Genomic DNA, 23,296 nt, shown 5'->3' on the forward strand with positions numbered 1-23,296 from the left:
TCCCATTGGTTAAGGGTTACTTTTCCTGCACAAAAGAGAAAGCACATCGGAACTAATACCGTGCCAATAGTTACTTCCTTTTAACATGTGTTGTTGATTTAATAGCAAGTATTGTACTTAAAATTGGACCTCTCCCTTAAAGTTATTTGCCATCCCTTAAGAATAAGCTGCTTTTATACTGTGTAATACAAAGCAGTTTCCTACAGTGTCCTTCTGTATCCCTTAGCTGTGATTAGAGAGGAAGAGGATGAGCACAGTGCCCTATCAGAGCTGTGTCACCGCATCTTCTACAGGAAGAGGGGAAAATAATGGGCAGAGATGTACTATGAGAGCTGAAAATACAGAAATATAAAATATAAAACTTAAAACATAACCAAAACATGGCGTTGGTTATGCAAGTTAGAATGAAAGTTAAGAACTAGTATCTAAAGAGAAACAACATGGGTAAATATTGCGTCGATACTGAAGAGGCAAAATGGCTGAGAAATGCCTTTGCTTCGATAGCGTAAACCTGTGGAGCACGTAACAGAACACGCAGGGAAAACCTGAAGGTTAAAAACTGGTCTAAGTCCAAGTTATATGGATATGTGTAAGTTGTAACACGAGAGAAGGTGTCCTGCCGTATGACAAGTCAGACGTTGAAACGTCTAATACGTATCAAAAAGGAACTGCTATATTCCAGACCGGGGTATGGCATCCAGAGAAACACGTAAAAAAAGATTGCTATCTGCATCTACCATGAACAGGTTGACATTTCTAACTGTATTTCTGTGGTTTTCCTCTGAATAATACTAGAGCTCAGTGTAAGAATTCATAAAGATGGATTTGTCTGTAGCCTGGGTGACAGGCAGGTGTTTGTCAGCGTGGGACTATGTATGAAAGATGGTCAAATTAGCTGAGTGAGTTTCCACATATGTCATGTGTCACTGCATCTCCTAAAGTGAAAGATCGCCGCGTTGTGTAAAACGAAGATGCAGGACTAGGATGGGAGACCTTGGTATGCAGGTGTTACTTATACAGCGAGCGTGAAAAATTAGATCGTACCCCCACGCATGAAGTTCACATTTTCAAATTCTAGGAGGATGACCCTATAATGAACAGTGACTGAGTTCGCTCTCCGGACTGTGCCATTCGTAAAGCGCTTGTCACGCTCTCCTAGCACAATATAATCGGGGCCCTGTGAGTGAGTAATAGCCTTGTGTTCATAGCGAGGCGATTTATTATCCTATATGTAAAATGACACCTTCATTATCATTGACTATTACAAAATAGCAGGGAAAGTAGCAGTTGACATAAAAAGGCAGCTTTTAAAATAATTCTTTTTACAATATGAAAACCCAATCCATAAATTTGCGGCATGTAACTTTTTTATTAATCTATGAAGAATTTAACTGGATGTTCCATGGCATTCTTCACTGGGGCTTTGTCATGAGATTTAGAAAGGAGAAGTTTATAGTGACTGGTTGCAGCATGGTGGGGATTTTTCAACTAGCTATGCACCTCCTACTGTGTGTTTTTTAGATCAGTAGAATTTTGAATTCTGCCTCAGTTGCTTTGCTGGCCATCCAGGGAATTGACTCGAGGCTGTGCGGTTTGATGCAGCTTTGTAAACTGACTGCAGACACTTAGTTCTGGTCACAATACGGTGCAAAATGTTTGACAGGTGATCGGTTTTCTCATGGGTTTTGCTGTTATTTCCAGGCGGCCTTCACCATCCATACACAACAAGCAGCTGTTCATTTAGCGCCTGCTGGTAATACTGCCTTTTCAGGATAAGAGTTTTTCCTGGAACTCATTCTAGTCAGAATAATTATAATTACCCAACTTTTCTGTCATCTATTAACATTTCTGAGAAAACAACCTTTTCAGAATATATTAATTTGCTTCAAATTACATGCGTCGATGTCCGTCATTTTAGAAATCTAGAATAAATGAAAACGGTCAGCCATGACAGGTAACTCATTAAGAAAACAGATGACATAATGAGGTGTGCTGCAGCTGGTGGTTTGAAGGGCTTTCACAGTATGGCACAGTTGACGTCGTTGACTGTAACCGGAAGAAGAGGTAAGTCCATTGGCAGAGAGAAACCACGAACCATCAGATTTGCAGAAGGATGGGAACAGCATGAAGTTGAAAGGGCTGAGAGAGAGCTTCCCGAGAATATTTCCGTAGGTTATTTTAATAACTTTTCTGCACCCATTCTCTTTGCAGAAGTCATTCAGAGTTACGGCCAGACCTCAGCTGGCACGCTTCGGGGATCTCCTACGTAGGCCACCTGAGGGCTTTACAGGTTTGTTATTAATTTAGTCAGATTCATAAGAGGGGGCAGCGGCTACTGCTGCAACGCAATTCCTTTCGAAAAACATCTGTCAGAGAAGGTGTTCGCATGCCGATACTGTTAGGACTCAGTAATGAGTAACCCATATAATGAAAGCTAAGACAGATGGTTATACTGAAGCAGCAAATAAATTTATTAGAAAAAAAAAAAAATGACTCTTGTAAATCTGACGTAAAATTAAATTGCTGTGTTGTGTGAGCACGTCAGGGTCTCTGAGATGGCCAGTGTCAGAACACCCTTACGACGTAAGGAGGTTTTCTGTTTTCATCTTTCATGGATAGTGGGACTAAAGGTGAGGGGAGTTTGCAAAGACTGAGGAAGGCAGGCATACCTGACACCTCCTGCATCCCAGCGGAGAAGTGTAACTGCTCGACTGTCCTTCCTAAGCCTTTGTCAAAGACAGAAATTTTTGCCATGATAAATTCCTCTAGTCAGAGAATAGTTATATACTTTTTTTTTTTCCAAGAGGACGTACAAAGACTTAAGAATTCTCTCCCTGACCAGTTGTATGACACTCTGGATAAATCTTTATATGCAATAATACTCAAGGACCTAAGTAATACATCATATTTGATCTGACCAGGCATAAATCATTTATTCATGATATATCATTCATAACTTGATTCATTGACTCGTCTTTAGACAAGACAAGGTCAGTAGAAAAAAATGATTAAGCTTTTTGCCTGCAGGAGGAAGAAGCTTAAACAACAAATTCATCTTCACATCTGACCCCATGGAACTTGACAGAGATGATTTTTAAAATAGAAGTAGACTTAAAAAGCCAACTTCTACTCCCCATTACACTAGTTTAAATCCACGGTCACTCACTGACTATAGAGTAAATGGGAAAAGCCGGTACAAATCAGTGGAATCACTCTGGAGTTCATACCATCAGGGAAGAATTTGACTTTGAAAGAGGGGACTTGGGCATTTAACATTGAAAATAATATGCCTGAATATTTTATTGGATCGAAGATGGCAAGTCAGACTCTCTCCCCAGTCATATCATTATAAATCTGGCAAGATGACATGAAATTTCAGACTAGTCTGAGCCTTCTGGCAAGCTGAACTACACGGCCTCCTTGATTTACAGTCAATGTTTTTGCCTGTGTTACTATTGGAATTTCATTTCAATGGACCTACTCCCTCCTTGAGTGTCCTTGAGAGCAGCATCTTTAGAATGGGTCACTGTTTCGTTAAATAACACAAGGTACAAGAGTATGTCATTTCCCTGCGGCATATCCGTGGTCCTAGGACTCTGTCGTGAGACGTTTGCCAGGCCTTTGCTCACAGAAGAAGGCAAAATCTTCTCCATGTTCTAGTGCAGCACTGGTAACATTTGTTGTGGAGTAATTATTTTAAGAGGAAATAATACCACGCTGTAGGTAAGGTAAGGCAGAGCCTTCAAACTAAGTTAAACTTGTCCATGTGCTTAAGTGTCCAGAGGGCACAGTACTATTCCAACAAGCATCTGTGCATTTATTCTAAAATTAAGCACACTAAAGCAATGTGTCAAAATTGCACTCGGTTCCGTTTGGTGGAAATCTCAACTTCCAGTTCTCATGGTGATTGAATGCCTTTATCAACAGGTGAAGCTGATAGAAATGGAGGGTGCTTTATACATGGAATACTTGGGAATTCTTCTGTTTGTTTTTAAGAAACAGAGATGGAAACACGTAATTGTGAGAACAGCTGGAATCAGCATTTTCTATCAATGAACCTGGAAACAGGTACAAGCAAAAGACAATGATGCATTAGAAAAGAAACGGACTTTAAGGTGGCTGATGGGGGGGGCGTGTTTGCAGAGGGATTTTGGGAGGCCTTCCTTTTGGCTTTTTAACACTGCCATATTACAGAGTAGCCCACTGAATGTTGCAGTTACGAGCGCGAGCTGGATGGTCCTTGAGCGGGCGTGTTTCCCCTGCATATCTTTCTAAAGCCTTTGCTAAATAACCTAGTGCTGATGTTGCATCTCCTGTGTTCAGTAGCCTTTAAAATTTCTCATTTCTTTGCTGTGATTGTGCTTTAGGCAGGAGTATAAAACATAGAAATGTATCAGCTCAAGGCATATAATGGTATTTTCTTATATCACAGTTCTCACAGGGAACACCAGCTCTATTTTTTTATGTGAATGAAAAGTTTAATCAATTTAATAAGTTCAAAGGTAAATTCAACCTAGGCAGCTAATATAAGTACAGTACCATCCACACACAAAAAAAGAAAGAATAGAGCTTGACAACTAAAGCAAGAATTCAGAGTCCACTGTTACTAAATCCGTTTATTTTGTGAACTTGCAGCAGCAAGTCTTGAATAAATATTCACACAGAACACTCATGACGTATCCAAACCTAGCAAAACAACCATCATTTTGCTTTGATCATATAAACAGGTTTATATTAAAACGTGGGGGTTTTTTGCATTAGAAACAGTTTAACCTCTCGTGATATGGCTCATGTTAGCCTCTTCAGGGTTTCAAAAGACTGATGTTGTCTGCAGTGCAGTGGTTCACTCTACAAAATGGTTCCATCCAAGGCAGGTGTGACCGAACGCCATGTGGGTGAACTGTTCAAAATTCCAGTGTATCAATGTGAGTTGCTGTTCAAGGGGGAGAGGAGAGCCCAGACGGGGACCCAGCTCAGCCCCTCAGGGCCGAGCAAAGAGGGTTCTAGGGCCAGTTTGTCCGAGAGAGAAACTGGGAAATGAACCAGGGCTGAATTGGGAAGGTGGAGTTTTCTTCCACGTTAAAAATACTGCATTTTTGCTCCATCTAAATTCTTTTGCCCTGCCAGTCGTGCTTACCTACACACACAGTGACCCTAAAGGAAGAGGACGACAGTGGCTCCCAGTGCTAACACGATCACGTAGCAGTTCCTTAAGAATGTGGGATAGGAGGGCAACATGGTGATTCTGCCACAACAGGAATTAGCCAGGAGGATTCCCTCTTGAAGGGAAAGGACTTTCTCTGAAGCCTTTAGCTTTAGATTTGAATGCTGTATCTCATCCCGCTTAACTGTCACTTTGTATAGATCCTAAACTTATCCTGAACTCTGCTCTATTTTAAGCAAGAGAGACATAATCATTTGTTCAAAACTAGCCTATTTGTTTCTCTGCTTCTTTTCTTTGTAACTCCTTATGCATAGATTTCTATTCTGGTGTCATTTAAATGCCTGCAGAAGATTCCTAATTGGTTTCAAGGACATTGTGGCTTCACAGTACTCTAATGACACCGTCCATTATTGCTTTTCTATTCCGCACCCATTCAGATGAAGTGTTACACTGATATTGTTAAACAGCTTGAATGAAGTTCCTGATAAAACTTCACCGGTTTTGGCTGAATAGAACATTTCTGTAGTATTGTCCAGTTAAACTTTACTGTTATCTCATTTCTCCAGCATAAAGCCTTTCCTTGTAGTATTCTTCTTGTCAATGCCTGGGAATTTTTGGTGAACCAGTGCTATGTTACCTTAGCAAATGTGTTTCTACATTCCAGTTCATTTCCGTTTTATCCATTGCAGAGTATCCCTATTGCTCCCCTTTTTCCTGGTGTAAACATTGTACTCCTGCTTAGTTAATTTGCAGTATTTACAACACTAAAATTTTAGACCAAAGCCCTGTTTGCTTAGAATTGAAGACATCACACTTCCTGAAAAATTACCCGTACGCTACCCTTTAACTTGATACATTTTCTTATTTGCACTTGCTCAACTATGCATTTAGTTTATCTTTATAAAGAAAGACGCAAAATTGAACAAATTGCTGCACTAATAACCTTAGCCCAGCGATGCATAATGATTCCTATTCAAGCCTTTTCTGCCATATTAGACACAGAGAGGACATCAGTTTTACAGGTCAATATTAAATCTGTGTAATCCCAGCACTAAGCACATCGATTCATTGTTTAAAAAAAAAAAAAAAAAAAAAAGGAATAAATTGTTATTAACAGCCTTTTCATATTGCATTTTTTTAATTTTTTGAATGAGTCAAGCCATGCTGTAAGGATAGGAATATATCATTCAGCATGTCTGGCTGTATTTCCCAATTGCTGTTAAGAACAAAAACTATTAATACTAAAACATGGTGCTCAATGGATAAGGTCAAATTCATTCTGCAGCTATAGTGACACTATAATTAATGAGAGATCTGTATATGGCAAGAAAGGAGAATATTGACCTATTAATACACATTTGAAAATCAAAGACCATTTATCTCCTGGTAATTCTAGCACGTGTTCAATGTTACATGATTTTTTCCCTCTAAATGAAGGACAGAAAAGCCATTTAAAAACTAAAAGCAGTTGAATCTATAAATGATATTTGAAAGTCTGAAACTTGTGCAGCATTATGTCAAAGCAGAACAGGAAGAGCACAGAGGGACAATATCTGGAGCAGCTGGAAGGCTACAAAGAGCTGGCTTTCAGGTTGGGTAAGTGCTTTATCATACGCAGTAAGTGTTATTGTTCCATTATATGTATGGGGAAATTAAGTGTAAATGCCCAGAGTCATTCGTGGGGACTCAGAAAAAACCTCCAAGTTCTCTGGTCCACTGTTATATTCACTAGAAAGCAGTGCTTTTCTGCCTGCCATGGGGCCCCTGTACAACATAGAGAAACTTTTTAAATCAGTAGGAAGGTGCCTACTTTATTCTGCCATCAAAGGCAGAGCACCCGCAAGGGCAGCACAGCATGAGCGCCACGCCATGGGTCCATCTTAAGTGGGTGTCAGGCTGGGAGAGCTACGGGTTCCTGATGCCACTGCCCGGCAAGGCAGCATGTAACTTCGCAGTGCCATGTGGGAGGAGCCCGAGGAAAGTAACAAAGCAAAGAGTGGTGCCCAAACCTGCTTCTGAGCCTATTCAAATGTCGGAATACTCACAGTTTTTGTTGCTGTGGTTCTCCCATAGGGAAAATATTACATTTTTGCTGTGCTGAGGTTCCTCTGCCACGCTTGCCATGGTTGTATTTCTGCATCTCTGTCTTGGAGGTAAAAATATTAACAACTCTTACAATTTGTTTACTGTTTTGCATGACACACATGTTTGGCTTTTACATTTTTTCCTGGTTGACTATATGTTTTGACATGCAGTTAACCCAAAAGTCTACGTGAGATCGTCTCATTCACTACAAACGGTCAGGAAACCCTTTTCTATAAAATTTATGATCTTTCTTCACTAAGGTATAATATTTTTCAACATTCCTCCAAAAAGTTAATAGACTCATATCCATGATATGGTTATACCAAACAAAATAGAGCAGGGTCTTCTGTGTCTCCTTCAGCGTTTTCATCTTATGTTTGCTGTTAGTGTTCCCTGTGGTAAGTTCAATAAAACTAACAAAACCTCCATCTGTTTTTTTTAAGGATTGTTCCGTACAATATCTAACTCAAACATCTAACTCAAAAATCTTTCATGTTGCACCAGCAAGAACAGACAACTAAAATCCTTGTAAATGTCTTCTGCTAGAGCCATATTGCCACTGTTAGAGGAAGAATGGTTGTCATTTTCTAACAGTGTTTCTTTATTTAAAAGATTTAAGAAAGAGACGGTTTTTATTGGAAAGATATCAGTCTTAAAGGTCTTTAAATTCAGTATTTTCAAGAAGTCTTCAATCACCTGTATGGGATCCAGTCAATAACAAATAGGGCATTTTTGTATATCTTAATCCATGCTGTGACTGTATGCAGCTAAGGTATTTTTGCATTCCATCATCACAATATAAGCAGAAACAGCGGCAATGTGTTTTGCTCTAGCTCAGATGAAATAAAAGGGAAAATTAATTGTTCTAGTTAATTCCCCCATCACTTTGGGTAAGTAATGGAAAATTATATCACTGCTTTCTCTGTGCTTAATTTCATACTGAAACTGCTTTGTCACATTAAATATTTGGTATTTTTAATTTAATATATGACCTCAGAAGAATTGAGGTGTGCAGCAAACGTCACTGGGAAATAAAGAATCAGCTGACTAGGGATCCGTTAGTCATGACCACGTTCCAGTGAAGAACTGGCTCGTGGCCCACAGCAAACTGCTCTTGCTGTTAGACTGTTAGGTCTCAGGCAAAACAAGCAACGCTGTGGGCAGCAGGTGCCCAAGGGATCCCAGGGAACCCACCAGCGGTCTGGTGCTGTGGGGGAGTCCGTGAGGTCAGTGTACGGGCCTCCTTTCTGTAGGTCTTTTGGGAAAACTTCAAAATCAATTAAATTTCCTCTAAAATTTACCCTGGAACATGGACGTGGTATGGCACTCTTTCACAAGTATTGTACATTGTAAAGTCAGCGTGGGCTTTATAATGGTAGTTGCTTCCCGTGACAAATATGTAGATAATTCACGTAGAGTTTTCAAGTCCTCGATATCTTTTTTCTCATGAAAGGCATTAAACTGTGTAAATGCAAGTTGTTATCTGTTTATCGGTTGGGGTTTTTTTTATAATTCGCATCCAGTTTCTCTACCCTTTAACAGAACCACCAGAACAGTAAGGCGAGAGAGGGAACGAAAGAAAATAACTTTTTGTCTGGTTTGTATTCATTTTTTTTCTGTTTCTCATTGGTTTCCTGCAATTTGTGTAATTTAGCCAGCATAGTGTACTCTGCAGGTTGATCAGTACTGAAAAATAGGGAAGTCACATGTATCTATTAAGTGTGCTTTGTTGTTCGTGAAAAACCTGTAATCTGTTACAGCTCTGTCTGAAATGAACCAAGATGCATAACATCCTGCATGCAGTCTGCCTTGCTTCTTCTTAAAGCAGGTATAAACTTGAAGTTAAATTGCCATAGTTTGGGCCATGTTTAATTTTGCATTTTTAACCTTGACCAGCCTGCAATTTGCCGCCAGATGCAAAGAAAATATGAATTCCCATTAAACAAAATCCAGTGCCATTTTCAGGTCCTGTTCAGTCAATGTAGTGATAATGAAACATGTTTGTCATGGATCTGTAAAAATTATCACTCGTTGGTTTCCATCTTTCCCCTCAGACTGTGACTCCAGTGGCCTTGGAACAAATTAATTTTGTTCCCATACATTAAATTTATTTTAACAGTTTTACTTTATAATACTGACATTTCTGTTGTAGGCAAAATACTTGTGTGACATTTTAAAGCCACACATTTTCCAAGTTGAGAAATGAGGTATAAGATCTGTGAAAGTATTCCAGATCTTTAAATACTTGTCTTCTTTCCTGGGAGGAAGCAAAGTTTAAAGCTTTCAAACGTGGCTCCCATCTGGATTTCTCCTCCAGAAAGCTGGCTGAATTAAATACTAAGTAGTCTTTGCCCAGTACATCGGGAAAAAAATGAAGAGTTCTGTGTGTAAAGCTGTTAGAGAGAGCTAGCATGGCATGGCTGGTCAGCTGATGCCAGGATGGCACATGCAAAGGCCTTTCTCCAGGCCTAATTTGTGTTAAGGTTGAGAATGTAAAGTCTGAGAAATAAATGGAAATCAAGAATGTAAATTATTTCTCTGGCTGTGAATGTCCCTGGCTAAACAAACAGAAGCGCTGATTTTTCTGAAGCTGTCAGATACCTCAGATTTTAAATACGATTTAGCAGCATGCATGCATAATCTCATGTCATACGAGGGAATGTGGGTAAACCAGCATCAGCTGTGTGAGAAACTTAAGTCCAGTAATTAGCTGTCTTTCCATTTAGCAACAAATAGCTATGCAGTAATATTAGAAGAACATTACTGAAACTAATTTTCAGTAATGTGACTCCTTGATATTAGAAACGCGTGAATCCCATTAAATAAAGTTAATTGAATTTTAAAAGGCCACTTACAGCTCACACATCAGGTAGTATTCTGTACCACATCATCAGAAATATTTCTTTGTGAGAGAAAAGCAGAACAAAACCAGAGTAACAAAATGAAAACTCCTCCCCCTCTGCCCCAGACTGATTACGTTTTCTTCCCAAATATCCCGCACGCTCGATGTGTTGGCACTTCTCATCGGCAAAGTCTGTTCCTGACCCCGGTTACGTAATGAAGTAGCATCTGATAAGAGGAGAACCATGTGCGTGAACGCTCAGAAAAGGATTCCCCTATCAAACAGTTCTGAAACAAAAATCTCACCCTCTGTAGGGTGTCAAGGAGAAATTAGAGAGGGACTAAGCGAAACCTGATATAGGAAAGCTGGACAGACTATGACCTCACCCCGCAGATAGATATGGAGAGAGTATTCTACGCTAGAACAGTTGATGTGATGATCAAGGGCAGCCACGGAGCTGCCACTCCTCAGAGGGCAAAAATTTACCGTATACATCTGCAGAATTGGGACTTAACAGAAGAGGAGATAGGCACCCATTTGCGAAGTGGAAGCAAACGCTGAAAAGTTCATCTGAGCTGTTGCAACTCAGCTGGCTAATAGGAGTTTAGGCTAGGTTGTGGCCAAGTCAATATAGGTGAGAAACTGGGGTGAAAAAAGAAGGGAAACATTCTTTCATCTTTTGCCCTAGTGAAAGGCCAGCTTGTCACAGTATCAATTTCTCAAATTCTTCCCCCAGTTTATTTCCCAAGAACCCGCCCACCAGCTGATGCTGTGGTTCAACTGTCAGTCGTATCAGCTCCCACAGACTTCAGTAGTTGGATCAGTAGTCGTCTCAAGCCCACATAATCACAACTTAACCCCTAGTAGCTGTTTTTCAAAGGAAATCCCTTGGGAGCCACAAACCAGTTAAAAATGCAATCATTCTTGTGCTGCAAAGGAGAAAAGAAAAATTAATAATCAAAGCTGCATAATGAGCAGAATGGCAGCTTACTTATGGAAGGTGCATTTTCAACTCCAGCAAGTGAGGAAGAAATTACTTCTGAGAATACAAATGAGGAAAATCAAATACCTCAAAATCTTTGGGAGGAAATTTTGACTTATCAGATAATGAGCTAGCTTTTAGTGATGAGAATGATAATGATTCCATTACTAATACTGATAACAATAACAATGGCTGTGTGTGAGCTTAGCAACATCAAATGGTTTGCATCTGGTGAGAGAATAAATTGTTAATATAAAATATGAGAGACATGAGAAGATACAGAGGTTTTTTTAAAAGCAGTAAAGACACAAAGAAGCCTAACAGTAATAATAAATTACATGAAAAAAAAATCCAAGGGTTTTTATTTTTATTTATAGAGACTAGAATAAAATTGTCAGGTTGAGGAAACATTGCTAACTTGAATTCAAGCCTATCCTACTACCATCCTCAAGTTTGAGTGCCATGATAAATTGGCTGATGGCGAGAAAGCTTGGTTTTGATATCCTGATCACTTGGGGATGTCTGGAGGAAAAAAAGGAAAAAAAACAAAAACACCCAGAGGCCAAAGTCAATGTCTTTGGTTTTTCTAGGGCTGAGAACTTTCTGCTATTTTAAGATGATCCAGTGACAGCTACTGAAAGCCAGTTAGACTGAAATATGACCTACTTTCCCTCGATAATAACAGCCTTCTCATAGACATCAATAGGTATTGGAATGAAACCAAAGTTATCAGGAAGACTGATAATGACTGAACTAATTAGGATAGTTGGTTATCAAATATACACCTTAAACTGTTTCATAAATCACAGCCTGCCAGATTTAGCCTCAAGGGAAGGTTCTACAGAGTCAGCATGAGAAGTTATGTTGATACAGAGAATATTATCACCTGCTGACATTTACCTTCCATCCCTTTATCTAAAATCATGCCTCTATTAATTCATAATCTATGATAAGTAAAATATACATCAGAGGAATACATTATGTAATAAACCCAGCATTGTACTTTCCAGCCAAGCTAGTCAAAGCTACAGTTTTAATGAACTTCAACTTCTCTCTTGATACTCTGCAGGGAGAGAATCAATGGACCGATTCCAGTGGCCCTTAATGACAGTACTTCTACTGTCAGTCAGAATACCCTACCTCGTGCCTCGCCTGTAGTCTCTCACCAGTAACATTCAGGGAGGAGATGAATTTGGTTAAACCTGGACTAAAAAAATAAATGTTAGTTTCCTGGAAGCTTCAGCTGATGCCCTCTGTCACCGTGGCTGCAAGAGTGGCTTGCCAGTTATGATGACTACCGTACTGCTTACCAAGGGAATTTGGTCCTAAGTGAGCAGCTTCAAGGTAAGGTTTCAGGATTGCCTGGTGAAATAACACAAGTATATGAAAAAATCTTAAAAACTAAGAAAAAATAAAAAGAAAGAAAAAAATCCAAACCAAAAAAACACCAAACCAAAACAACAAACCAGGTAGTTTCCTTTACTCTTTTGCCTTGTTAGTTCGTCCTGGCAGACTGAAAGCAGATTTAACAGAAGAGACCAAGGCATGGCAGAAAACTGGTATTTTCTCTGTACTATTTTCAGCTGCTCTCAAGGCACGTTTTGTGTCAACCGTACTTAATATTATGCAGCTATTCTAAATGCCAGACTATTAAAAAAAAAACAACCCACAACTCAAAATTCTCTTTATTGTAGTTCCAGAATTTTCTTTCCTGAAGAAAAATGGTGTGGGTGCAAATGTGGAAAAAGTAGTCTTACAGTTCAAAGGATTTATTCCAGAAAAGTTAGTCGCACTTCTACAAAATAATTTCCTGTAAGTAGAAATAAAATATTTCCTTCTTTTAGTTACAATGTTTGATGGATTCATCTTATACCAGTGCATGAAAGTTAGTTGTTATAGCAAGATAGGTTATCTGACTCCAAGCGGTATCTAAGTCTGGTGCAAGCCTTTCTTTCACAAGGCGCTGTACTAAGACATGCTCTTAACAGCTCTCTGCAATTTTTGTTGCTGTGGTGGTGGGTTGGCCTTGAACTGTGGCCAGGCGCCCACCCAGCCCTCTCTATGACAGGACGGGGTGAGAAAATGAGGTGAAAAAGCTGTGGATTGAGGTAAAGACAGGGAGATCACTTACCTATTACTGTCACAGGCAAAAGAGATTCAACTTGGCAAAAAATCTTACCAGTTACAGTACAGTTGGAGAGTGAGAGACAATGACAAAAATTAAAACACTACCTTCCTCTCACCCCTTTGTCCCAGGCTCACCTTCTTCGCTCCCAACGAAGGCGGCACAGGGGGACGGGGAATGGGGATTACAGACAGTTTGCAACAGCTCCTCTCTGCCGCTCTTTCCTCCTCACGCTTCTCCCCTGCTCCGCCGTGGGGTCCTCCGGGGCCTGCAGCGTGCATACCTGCTCCGCCGGCATCTCCCCATGGGGCACCTCCTTCCTCTCTGACCTGGGTGCTCGCAGGGTTCCCTCTCACACGTTCTCCCTCACTGATGGGCAGCATTTTGCCCTTTCTCAAATAACGCTTTCCCTGAGGTGCCACCAGCGTCGCTGACAGGCTTCGGCTCTGCCCTGCGGCGGGGCCATTGCAGTGCTGGCTGGAACCGGCCGTGTCCGGCACAGGCAGCCCCGGGCTCTCCTCACAGACACCAGCACCTCGCCGCCAACACCCGATACAGTTGCCGACATACCAAATTTTATAAAATGCTTCAGTCAATTATTGCCTTTCTTTTACATGACTTTAGTTGCTGGTTTCTGAAGAAAGGATGGACGGAGGGCTTGCCATCTTCGCAGGAAAAAAAGGTCAGTCTTCCAAAAACATGGTGAAATCTGATTTGCTAGTCTTATATGCAGCTTGTTATAGTCTCTATCTATAAGCCAGCAATGAAGATAATGTAGCGATACATTTATATTTCTATTTCTGACTAAACCAACATGCCTACCTACCAGCCAGCTTCTCAAGATGGCTCCCTTCAACGTGTCTCTTCCTGTGGCTGCTCCCTGTGGAAAAAGCTACCTCTCTCCTCCACTGCTCCTCAAAGTGTCCTCAACATCCGTCGTTTTCCCTTCCCACTCCCTCTCGATTCAAGCCTCTCCTCTGCCAGCCCTGTAGACTAATATTAAGGTAGGCATGACCTATATTTTACGTAGTACGACTTGTGTTGGCTGAAATCTAACTCATTCAGTGATCAGTGCGACCAGAGTTTTAAGAAATATGTAGTGGCTCTTACAATTCTTATATTACGTTCTTCCTTTGTATTTCTCTGACTGTCTCCTATGTTAGCTCTAATTTTGATCACGACCTATTTAGCTAGGAGTTTATCTGTTTCCTAAAGAGCATCTGACTGGGGTAGTTTCCATATGCAGTGGCAAATGATTTTGCCTAATTTGATCTATAAGTGGAGAAAGAGGGGAATGGGCAACAGATCATGAAACGAATAAAGCGACTGTGACTACACGAAGTGTATCGGACAGCTTTTAAAAACTTATATTGATTAATAGCTTGTATAAATTTCAGCATGGCAGTACCAAATGCAACTGCGATTCGTCAATATTTAAGTATGAGATGGATAGCCATAAGTAATCAATAACAATAGACAATTAGGATACTGAGGTAATTACGAGAATGTCAGTGGATGGCAAATGGCTCTAGGAGTCTTATAACTCTAATGACCATAATGGTAATAGACGGCTATAGCAAACTACTCGGCATACAGCCACAGAAATAAAGGCACGGTGCCGTGGTTATGACAAGCATTCCCAAATCCTCGAGCCCTCCCAGACCACTGTGGCCCATCAGGCACCGCTGTGGGTCCTCGGAGTCCACGCTCACAGCACGGGGGTCCCAGAGGCATCCCACCTCCCATCCCAAGGTTTGCTGGAGAAGGTGTTTACTTCTGTACTGTGGTGGATTCTTAGCAGCTGGGGTTTTTAATGCTGATCTGCTTCTGCTGATCCCACCTGGGTAGTTTTCTGAGTTGTCATTTATCCCCTCAAGAGCCCGTAACCTGTGGCCTCTGTTCCTTAATTCCTCAGTTTTCCAGACTGATTGTTTCTGCTGAGGCAGTTTCCCAGTACAGAGGATTCTCTGGGAAACTGGTTTCCTGAAACCAACTCTCATATTTTCCCTCTTCAGTATTCCATATTGAATTTCAAATTCCATATTCCAAAGGCATCGGGCCTTTCAAATAGTTCCTTTTCCCCTCATTCTGCAGCTGTCTTAACTACGCTGTTACTGCATTATTTTTCCTATGTGCTATTTATTGTGTTAAATCAGCCATTTGTTAGTTCAGCAGTTCCGCCGCAGTTTATAGACATTCTCAGGCCTTATAGTTATGCTAAATCAGCAATTTGGTTAGTTCTTGTCTCACCACAAGTAATGCCAAATGTATTTTCGCAGAGTTAGCAAAAATTATACCATGGCCCATCTTGGCTTTAATGATCCTTTTTCTGCTACTCTGGTACAATATTATGTTAAGGCCTATCCCAGCTCATTGGTTCCCTTCACCTGAAAGAGCAAATTATGAGAAAGCCTATCAGCCTGTCTTGGCTCGCTGGTTCCCTTCCCTGCTATGGAAACAAGACATCTACGTTCTTATATTTTCCCTTACATCACCTCCATCAGGAGAGCACTTAAAGAGAACTTACTGGCAAACTCCTCAACTCATACAGATCGTTTTAGCCTTATTGACCAAAAGAAAATTAGTCCCACAGCTTGAAAATTGTTCTTTATTATCTCTGATACAGGGGTTTTTTTGCTGCAAATACATTCATTTTAGAATGTTTTTTGCAGGCAAATGGCAAAAAATCGTGCCTGTAACCGTAATTTCTGATTCTATTGCACGCACATATATTATTGGACCCTTGCATGATACAGTGGCGTATTAGGTGGAAAAACAATTGTGGTAAAGAAATGTACCTTATGTTTTAGCTGATGAAGTAGCTGCTAAGATGCTTAGTTAAAAAACCACTATATACCGGTTTCTCTGTGATTGATAACTTTGAGATCTTTGCACTTTTCTGTAAAGAATGTGGCCATTGTTGGACACAAGGATATAGATGTAGACAAATTGCTGGTGTGGTCTTTTAATTCATGCCAATGAAATGGTAATCTTCATATTAAAAACATATGTCAATGATATAACAATAATATTGTTACTGAGGTATTTTATTATATAAAGATGCAGTCAAGGCAGCCAGAGTAGCTGAAATTTTAAGCAGAACCTAGGTTTTATTTGTCTTTGAAGGCCCGTAGTACATTTTGTGACGACACAATAGGTTTTTTCAGACCAAGGCCGAGGGGAAGGACGGTACGTCATTACTTTTTGCACTCTTTACTCTTCTTGTAATGAACCTGTTCTACCAAACTGAGAAGTACCAAACTGATTTCTATACTTATAATAGAAATGACAATAAACTAGACCATATTTTCTCAGCTTCAGATAGCTAACTTGTTTAAAATACATTGTATTACGGGGAAAGCATAGTCTGGACAATTTATGGATTAATAACAACTGAAAAATGTCAGTTATGGTTTAAATGAAGAACCTGTCAGTCCTACTAAAAAGTAGCACGCTTTTATTACAAAGTAGGAAAGAGAACATTTGTGAGGAAACTGTGTATGTGGACCCAGTACTGAATGATGAAGATGCTCAAAAGCATTGCTTTATAAGGCCTATTTTCACATTAAGCATAAAATAGGGTAGTTGTTAAAAGAAATGTATTCTCTACAGTGAAAGATACGGGACAACCTAAATCTCCCTCATATGGATTCATGATGTTTCATTTCATTTTAGATAGTATTTTAAATATCCAGTAAGTCATTTGCAATAAATAACTGTGATGTGAATAAAACCGTTCTTGACCGCAACTTGGGAGTATGCAGTGGCTTTTGCCAGTACGGGATCCTACCGTATATTGTAGATGAACCTTCGACTAAGTTCCCTACCAAAGACTGTTTCAATAAATCAAAAGCACTTAGTAACTCAGTGCTTACAAAATCCGTTTTAATGAAAACTCGGGAGGATTCGAATGATCAGTTAATAAATTGTCCAGATGTTGCGTGGACGTGTGGGTGAGATTGCTGGACCAGCAACATGCGTTGTCACCGGTTTTAGCAGCAGGTGACCTGCAGCAGCTAAGCCACGCACAGCCAAGGTTCCGAAGTGAGGACGACATTTCTGTTTTCCCAAACTATGTCTCAGAAACAGCTGTAAGAGACAGAAAATAAGGTATTTAAATACGCCACTGGATAAAGGGTAGATGTGCGTGGCCTTTCTGACTTCTCTCCTCGTAAGGATGGATTGACGGGGTTTCTTTCTGACACAGCCGCGCACAGCAACTGAAAAGGACATCAGATGCTCTTGGGATGTCCTCCCTTTGGCAAGCTGGTATCGGTGACCTACTGCTTCCTTGTGACGGGAGTTTTGCCTCTACGTGACTGCAACACAGTACCACAATTTAGCAGAGAAATGCTGAGGGATTCCTGCTAATCAGCAATAAAGCAGTTCGCACGTGTATCATATTTTTTCCTAAAAATATCTTGCAGGAATGATCTTGCATCCCTCAGTGAAATGTATTTGGGAAAAAGGTGTTTGAAGCTGCAGATATACATATATCTATATATACATTGACACACACAGTCTGTGTGTCTATATATTTATTTATTTATATAGTATTTATACGTATACATACACACACATCCAGTGCTTTTATTATGTGATTATTTTTGTTTGTTTGTTTCCTGAATAAGGAAGAACTGGAAAAAGTCTGTGAATTTTTCTGAAGTGTTTTTGGGAAGTTTCCAACCAATTTATTCCAGATTCTTTAATAAATTTAAATTTTAACATCCCATTAAAACATAATTATTTTGAACAACCAAGGAAGGAAATTCAGTATTAAACACAGAGCTAACTTTTAAAGCACTGATATAAAATGTTTATTATTTTCATATAGTTATTTACCACTGTGTACTGGCTGAATGAACGAGTTAATTTATTACCTGCATTAGAGTATATATTGTTGGCGTCATTCTTTTGTGACTGTAATTTTAATTAATTCCTTGGCAGGTTGACTGTGATTTCTGTGCGGAACATGAAATGTCAAATTGACTTTCTTTGTCACCTCATTTGTAAGTATTGAAGTATTTATATACAGGAAAAAGAAATTATTTACAATTATATGAGGGAGCTGTTGCATATGCTAAATGAAAGCAGAGTCCAAAAAAACCCACCCTGTGAAGATTTATACTGTTTTGATTCTTTCTTTATGAGTTAGATTGCACGTAGCACACGTAATCCAATACAAACAAAAGTCCCATGTATCATTCCTGTATCTGGGTGTGTGAGACTCTCTATTTAATGGTATAATTTTAAAAGAGTTCATTATAGATGAGTACTTTCTAGAGCGATATTGAGGAAGAAAGGCTGAGGCAGGCACTTGCAGGCACATCATTGGTGATTAAGTGATTCTGTATGCGCGTTTTATTTGTATGTAGATGAGCGAGAATCAGCTTTGAGACTGGGTTTATCAAAAGTCCTCCCTTTCAAATGTATTTTCAATGTAAAAATGTCATGGGCTTTTCAAAACCTGAGCGTATGCATGCAAACTTTGTTATGCTTTTCAAGTATGCATTGTGTCAGTAGAGGAAGTTCCATATAGCTGGAGAGTTGCTGGAGTAGCACTGAAATTCTAGATTCTACCCCATGCCTTAAAAGCAGCCGCAGCAGTAGTAGTAGTAATCGTAGTAGTATGGCCCCGGAGGTCTGGTTTTCATCTTAAACCTGTGCTAATTCTTATTGCGTAACTTACACGCCATTTGTATGTATCCCTGCTCTGAAAATCCTCTTCTAAAAATACCATAAATGAATATAACTGAGAAGGGTGTGGTATGCCAGATGAATCTTTTCGGGAACAAATTCTATATCCGAGATACTATATGTTTTCCGTCTGCTGAAAAGCTCATTACAATCACTAAGTCTTTTCTATTACTTCAGCGGGGTTTAGACAAAACTCTTGCTTTGTGCAATTTTGAGGATAAACTTCCCATTCAACAAGCAAATCTTGAAAAGGCCGGTGCTAAAATTTTGCAAAAATGTTGAAGATGTACGTAATTACTACTGTGTGTTGACACCCTGTAAGCATTGTGAAGTCGCTTACGCTTCTTGTATTGGCCCAGAGTAGAATTTTACAATCAAATTAAATAAGCTCCTAAATATCCTGGAGATATTTTAGCAGAAATGCCAGTGTCACTTCCTGAGGTTGTTGAAGGTGTTGGTACAAACCTCCAGGATAAAGCTACATCCAGTGTTTAGGTGGAAGTATTTCATAGTGAATTATAATAGGAAATTCCTACTTTCTGTTCAGAGTGGTTATCCTTCTTTGACTGATTATTCTGACTCATTAGAATTTTTATTATCTGATTAGAATACTGTATTCCTACCATCAGTCGAAATTTAAAATAATAGATATAAAATACAGGTTGGGTAAGGCCATTTAATTAACACAAAAAATTGAAAACATACATACTTAGAAGTCTTAACTATCAGTTGATGAGGCAGCCTGGATATAATTTTTTTAAATTCCATATTTTAAATCCTAACTTAATTATAATAGGTTAAATCTTTTAATTTTTATATCTAATTTTCATTTTACACTTATATTGATAAACAATCCAGGAGATGCCAATGGCTTTAGATAGTGCTGATTGCAAAAAAAAACCCTTTATTTCTCACAGCAGAAAAATCCACCCACATGGAATCTTTTGAGTGGTCCAGATAAGGATCTTCTGTATTAATGAAGTTCATTTGCATGGTAAACATTCTTATTTTGTGTTTTCCTTCTTCGGTGTCTTATCTCAGACTTTCATTTGCAGATTAAACAAGCAACTGAACATGGGATTTTTTTTTCCCAGTAGAAAGTGGGGGTTTTTTTACATTATTATTAATTTTTGGATCCAAGAGTGTTATAGATCAAAATGCTGATGTTTTCTGAACTCTTCCATACTGATGTTCATATTATATTACAGTATGTGATTAAAAAGAGGCCAACCCAGGTGTATTACAATGTTAAAGGGAATAAGAAGACATTTCTTTAAGCCCTCTCAGATCTCCTCTAAGATCAGTGCAGTGGTTAAGACCCATATGAAGAGTGTTCAGCCCACAAAGTTGCCATGCAGGTCCTGGAAGAGCCGATACCGTCGCACTGATTTCAGCGTAACCACACGCTGAACTATTTACCTCACTTTTCAAAACTTCTTCAAAATCTGAGCCACAGCTCTTTCAAGACTTGCTTATTAAGTGGGAAGCTTTATCTGCATGGGTGTATGAATCCACACATGTACCTAGAGCCAGAGAAATTGCAGTAGCAGTAGAGAAACAGAGCTGGCCTTTCATTTCACTAGCTGTATCCCAGTTACTCATACTAAATTCTAGAGCGAGAAGAGGAACCAGTTTGGTGATTTAGCCTGGCCCTCTGCATACCATGGGCCTTTGAGCTCCCATAAATTAAGCCTGGTTTGACCTGGAGCATAATATTATGGTAGTACTTAGTTCCCCTCCAGAGCTGGGGGACCATTGTTCTATGCACAGGACCTGCATATAAAAGGCAGATCTGCCCTAAAGAGTTTCTAGTCTAAATAGACCTGACAAATAATAGGAGGAAAGAGCTATTATTCATATTCGCATTTTATACCTGGAAAAGTGAATCATAGAAGATGTTATGAAAAGCCCATAAAAGTCGGGGAAAGGCTTCCAGTGACTTCAATGGATCTCTGATATTATATCAGCAAAGCACTTAGGGACATGCTTAAATGATTGTCTGACTCTAAGGCCTGTTCCACACGAGGTTTGCAGAATAGGCTGAAAACAGTACTTCTGGTGCCAGTACTGAACAAATTACCCACAAATCCTGTAATTTTGCCAAAAAGTAAATCTATTTATGGAGGCCTATTTGGCCTTTCATCAGTTAGATGATCCCTTATGTATGGAAACAGGCACCTTGCATTTCAGTTAAAGACCGCAGATCTGATTTGTAGCCGATGAAAATCAATTCGGTTCTTCAGTAGACTTTGCACAGTGACCCCCAGGGAATTTTAATCATTGATACAAGAATTCCAAAATTGATCTAATGTTTAAGAAAGTGTTTCTTCCCCGCTACCACGGAATATACTGGTTTTGTATCAGCCTCAGAAATGGCTTACTCATTCTCTCTGAGTAATGCACAGTAAAGTAGGTCATAATCTGGGGCATCTGAAGTATCGGTTTGAGTGAGTCATGCGTGCAACCGCCAAGGGCAAGTTTCCCCCCACCATTGCAGGGTCTAAATTCAGACTCCCCGTGATGTCAGTAGGAACTCAGCCTGTGCTGTAGGTACAGACTGTGCAGGGAAGGAAAGGGACAATTGTCTGGGAAGTGGGAAAGGACCAGTAATTAAAATGAGAGGGTAGCAAGTTATTAAAGAGAGGCTGGCCTGTTCCAGCATACTAGAACACCAAAGTCATGATCTGTTATGGTGGCATTTATTAACACCACTAAACGTTATTCATTATGCAAGGAGCCAGAACTCATGCAATGCATGATCACACACACACAAAAGGTCCTTCCTATTCCAGAATGTTTATTACCTGGTATTTTCATTTGGCCGGATGAGATTGGTCTGGAGTAGAAAAATATGTTTCTAAGGCACCCGTCAGATTTATGGTTTTGGCTAGAGATACCTATGCAGATGCTGTAAGAGGAACGAGAAAGGAAAGGAAAGCAAGGTCAGAACCCACCAGCGTTCTCACAGGGGAAGGGCAGAGCGAATGCTCTGGCAGCCTTGATGGCTGAAAAGGTGGAAGGAAATCAGAGGTGACAAAAACCGAGCCAGGGCCTTTGGCTCAGGTGGATTCGGAGCACACTGCTCTGTTGAAAATCTTTTCATGGGAGGAAGTGTCCGAGAAACAACTGCACGGGGGGGCACGGGAGGGGAGAAAAAGTGCGAAAAAAGTGCCCTTGCAATTGGGCAACCACAGCATCGAGTTCTACCTGTGAATTAGAAATACTTTTTCCTCCCTGACCCCCCATTGTCAGTAGGAAGGAATACACGAATGCCTTTGTATAGCTGTGCTGGCTTCAGCCATCTGATCAGCACAGTAGTTGAGAAGATTTAACATTCAAATAACTCGCCTGCCCTTCAAAAGTCTAGCATGTCTCCAAAATATGTATCATGTGGGTGACAAATTAATTTAACAGAAACTCTTTACTAAAGCTAGCAGTAAATATTTAACTACCCATCCAAGGCAGGAAATTGCAAGTTTAGGACCATAACTCTATTTTTAGTATGCTGTGTTAGATTAGAAGTGTCACCAAACATGAGCGATCTGAAGCCCTAGGTGCAGTCGGCGCTGCAACATCTAAGCAGAACTGGTAGCGTTACAGGTGCCGCCTCAGCCAGGACTTTGGATTTTGTTGCTGTTAGATTTGAAGTGAAAGCCTTTCTATCTTTATAATGTTAAATGTTTTTGTTACAGTGTCCAAAGCAAACGTTGTCTCGCTGGATGCACAGCAGCTCTTTAAGAAATTCTTCATCTTGCGTGTGGAGCTCAAGAGTAAACGCTGCGAATTTAATTTACTTAAAAATCACTTTCATTATTGGAGACAGATCAATGGGAGTGCACAAGGAAGCGTTTTTCACTTTTACAGCAGGTAAATACAAGAATCTTTAATGCTCTTGTTTTGAAAGGAACATTGTTCCTGTGGTTCATTTTTTACGTAACAGGAATCTGTCAGTTTTGCCTTAGTTGGTACTGGGTGTTCCTCCATGCCCTGGTGACTGTGGTTGGTGAGAACAACACCTGCAGCCAGAAGCTCTGTTAACTTGTTTTGGCAACTGTGGTTTGTACGTTTGCCTGTTTCTGGTGTGGTTGTTCCTTCCGCTACCTCTTTGCAATTAACTTAGGCTCACTACTAAAAAAAAAAAAAAAGTGTAATTCCCCTTTTCTGAATGCTTTCTTTTCTCGTTTACTGACACAAAGCTCCCCTAGTTGCGATCTTCATTAAAAATCCTTGTCTCTTATTCTGGACTGGGATAAACATTAGTGAATTCCAGGCCCTTTTGCTTTCTCGCATTTTAAGCAATTCTCCAAAACATGCCATGATGTTCAGTGGCGCTAATAAGCCTCTTGCTTCTCAACCTCTGAAGAGGAGCTGGGTAAATGTCCTCTGAACCCCTTCAATTTT

At 39.9% G+C, this 23,296-nt stretch overlaps 1 long non-coding RNA gene across 1 annotated transcript in view; it reads left to right on the plus strand.

Annotated features, from left to right (window-relative positions):
• Nucleotides 1-4,764: 4,764 nt before the first annotated feature.
• The window catches only part of LOC135314411 (uncharacterized), a 107,754-nt gene continuing 89,222 nt past the window's right edge, over nt 4,765-23,296 (plus strand). Inside the window, exons 1-4 of the long non-coding RNA XR_010373920.1 lie at nt 4,765-12,885; nt 13,823-13,880; nt 18,146-18,207; nt 22,588-22,762. This is a non-coding gene — a long non-coding RNA (uncharacterized LOC135314411). The remainder of the gene's footprint in view (nt 12,886-13,822; nt 13,881-18,145; nt 18,208-22,587; nt 22,763-23,296) is intronic.

Source organism: Phalacrocorax carbo, chromosome 7 (genome assembly GCF_963921805.1).
Source record: "Phalacrocorax carbo chromosome 7, bPhaCar2.1, whole genome shotgun sequence".
In the NCBI taxonomy this organism is placed as follows: domain Eukaryota; kingdom Metazoa; phylum Chordata; class Aves; order Suliformes; family Phalacrocoracidae; genus Phalacrocorax; species Phalacrocorax carbo.